Source organism: Vombatus ursinus, unplaced genomic scaffold, assembly GCF_900497805.2.
Source record: "Vombatus ursinus unplaced genomic scaffold, bare-nosed wombat genome assembly UNPS02013950.1, whole genome shotgun sequence".
NCBI lineage: Eukaryota > Metazoa > Chordata > Mammalia > Diprotodontia > Vombatidae > Vombatus > Vombatus ursinus.
In genome coordinates this window covers 3035578-3039248 of record NW_020953728.1, presented here as the reverse complement: position 1 = coordinate 3039248, position 3671 = coordinate 3035578, and the positions used below count along the sequence as shown (strand labels likewise).

Below are 3671 nucleotides of genomic sequence, written 5' to 3'. Positions count from 1 at the left end.
CCAAATAATTTGCCTAAAGAAGGACCCCAGTTCAGATAAGGGGGAGAGCTGAACTCAGAGGCAGTGCCCTTTTTGCCTAGAAACTTCCTAGACTGAGACCAGTCACAGATTATAGAAAAACTGGTTCCATTTTGACTACAGTTGTGGAAAGATCAATAGTCACAAAAGAATGAGAACCATCCAATTTACAGATTGGATAAATTATGATATTATCAGTGAATGAGCTATATACAATTCATTGTTTGATTATACATAATTCTACTTTATACTTTTTGATACACATAAAGTGTTACGTATGTATATTGTTAATGTATTTGCAATACCCTCTCTGGATTATTTGTCTCAATACTTGTGGACTGAGGCCTCAAAGGATGGCTGCTACTTTGTGTTCCAGGGGGAAACTGTGCGTTTGCACTCCTAACATAGCAACCAAGCCACTCAACAGTATGTTACCCATTAACAATCAGCAGGTAGACACAATTAGCTCTTAGCTCAGATGTTTACTATGATGTCACAATAAAATAATAGTCACAAAGCATTCTCCACCCTCATGTTCTCTCTCTTTGTCTCTGTCTCTATCTGTTTCTGTCACTGTCTCTCTGTCTCTCTGTCTCTGTTTCTGTCTGTCTCTCTCCCCCCTCTCATTCTGTCTCTGTTTCTCTGTCTCTGTCACTGCCTCTCTCTGTCTCTCTGTCTCACACACACACACACACACACACACACACACGCACACACAAAATATACCCAGCATCCATGGGAACAATGGTCTCAAACTTAGAATAAAATAATAGTGAGGTGTGCATGTGGGATAGGCAGCTAAGTGACTCAGTGGATAGAGTGCTGGGCCTGGAGTCAGAAAGATCTGAGTTCAAATCTAGCCTGAGGCACTTCCTAGCTGTGTGACCCTAGGCAAGTCACTTAAGCTCTCTGCTTAACCTACTGGAGAAAGAAATGGCAAACACTCTAGTATCTTTGCCAAGAAAATCCCAGGGACAATATTGGTGTGCTATTGTTCATGGGATCATGAAGAGTAGGACACGATTGAATGATGAAACAAATACAACAACATGCATCCTTAATGTCATTTCACGTTTTATAGCGTCATCATGAAGCTCCCTGCTCTGTGTAGCACCTGTAATGAACTGGTTGCTTCCTTGAGCTTGTTCCAGTAATTACATTGATGGAATCTGTTCTTGACAGAACTTTGATAATACAAATATCACTACTGGCTTGAGCTTAATTTAAAATATCTCATTTTCCATTTCAGTGTATGTTATTATTATACTTTTCCCCCCTTGAAATCTATATTGTTCTGGAAAATTTAACCACTATAAGCTTAAGGAGTGGAGAATTTCAAACAATACTACATATAGAAAGGGTTCAGATTGGGTATTCAAGGAATCAGGAGTTACTTTCCCACAAAAGTTATAGCTAGAGCAAAAGGGAAAAAAAATCACTAGACATCCTGAAGGTCTGGGGCTAAAGGAGCTTTCCTGGCCTTTGGATAAACACACTGAAACAGAAAAGACCATGTATAATGGGATTAATGATGGCTAGATACTTACCTAAGTTGAGTCTTGTACTTTCCTATCTCTTTAAAAAAAATCCAGTTTAACTTAGCTTATTTTTTTCTTTTTCCTTAAAAATGTGACCAAAAAACAAGATAGTATTAGTATACATGAACACAAAGAGGATGGTACATAAAGTTATTAACTTTTGTTATCATAATGTGGGTTTTTTTGAGTGTTTAAAAAATGCAACATGGAAGTCATCAAGTTGCCCTGTTTGTGTCACTTTCTGACCTTTTTTTTTTCCTCTTCGTTATAAAAACTCGTGACAGCTTCCTCATTACCAACAGAAGATCACGTTTAACAAGTTCAGATAGGAGAAAATTCATCTCTTAGGATCTGGATGGCATGATAGCTCTCACCACTTTGCTTGTGCTAAACAAGAGAGGATCACTACCAGATCCATCAAGTTCAAGGGGTCACATAGGAAATCTGGAGGGTGAAGCCTTTCTTCCATTTAATCATCGTCTGAGCTCTTATCAGTCTTTTCACCTGTAGACACTTTCTAGTTCTTCCACTTGGTTGTCCTCTTTTGTACCTCACTCTTCCTCTTTGTTGGGGTGATGTGACTGTATGGTGAGAATAAGAGCCTGAGAATATGACCTATGGCATCACGGTTATTGTAAACAGTAAAATAGCTTCCATGGGAAAATTTACACGTAACCACCCACGTGATAATGGACAATCTCTTGGCACTAAACCTTCTTTGTTCTGTTTCTATGTAATATATAACCTGGCCTAAGTGTGGTGCAGGACCATTGTCCTGCTACTGCCCAGGATGGGCTTTGTAAGTCAGCTCCCCTAATAAAACCTTTTTACTACCAACCTGTCATAGGACCCTCTTTTTTCCGTATCTTGTACCTTTTCTTGTGATGATGGGACCATCCCTCTAGACTGTCTGCATTGATACAGTGATCTTTCTGATTCTTTTTTTCTTTTCTTTCTTTTTTTTTTGGTGTCTTTTCCCTCACTTTCCCCAGAACTACTGGATGCTGAATCATCTGAGTGAGAAGAATCACTTTCCGACTCTGAGAAAGAAGCAGGTTTTTTGGGAGTCTTTTTCTTGATTTGTTTCTTTCACTTACATGATTGTTTCTTTTTCATAGCACTGGAACCTAAGTTTCTCCTGAGCATTCATCTGAGGAATCTGTAGCTCTATTGTTTTTACATTTCTTGTGTGTGTGTGTGTATGTATGTGTGTGTGTGTGTGTGTGTGTGTATGTATGACTTTTTTCTGCTTTTTTTGGTGAGATTTCTTTGCTTAAATTTAGAGGACTCATGAGTACATGACTTTTCCTGAGGCGTTTTTCTTCCATTAATATCATTTTGTTGATCACTGTCTGTGTCAAATTTGTAACGATGTAGATCTTTATATTCACTATGACCCCATCTGTCTGGCATATTAGCTTCATAATTATATAGCCTCCCATTCCAGGATCGAATTGTAAGCAAATCATTTTCACATGTCCATGAATTTCTTGCTTTGTCAGTAGAATCAATGACTTTCTTCATTGAAATCATCATCTTCATCATTTCTTCATTAAAATTCAAGTTGCTGGGTAATATTTTTCTCTGTGTCCATGTTTCTCCAGCTCTCTTATTTTCTACATATCTGTCTCCTGAATCTTATTGTGAGCATCTGTGTGCCTCATAACATTTGTCAAGAGAACTTTAACCAGAGGAATCTGGGACATTCTGTGAACTTTGAGTCCCAGGGTGGGCAGGGAAGGAGGTTTTCATTTAGCTTTGATAATTATTACCTCTCTCCAACACACACTTTTGCCCTTTCTTTTAAGGAGAAATAATTTATGGATATGAAGCCTTTGGATCAAGATACAAGTCTTTGATCCATTGACTAAAGAAAGATTGTGCCTTATAGAGATAAAACATGCACAGGTGATATGGAACACAGAGATGCTGCAGCTTTTGAGAGGTGCTGGAGTAGTCATAGAGGTAAGTGGTATGGTTGGCTTGACTTTCTTCTTGGACACCACCAGTGTATGGCCATGGCTGAAGCCCCCTCTGTCTAATTACCATGTTTTACAAAATTATGCAACAGCCCTAGGAGGTAGGTGCTATTTTGTCTTTCTCTCTGTCTGTCTA

General features: G+C 38.6%; 1 pseudogene; it reads right to left on the bottom strand.

Moving 5' to 3' along the window:
* Positions 1–2025: 2025 nt before the first annotated feature.
* On the bottom strand, positions 2026–3262 carry LOC114040757 (annotated as a pseudogene).
* Positions 3263–3671: the final 409 nt, after the last annotated feature.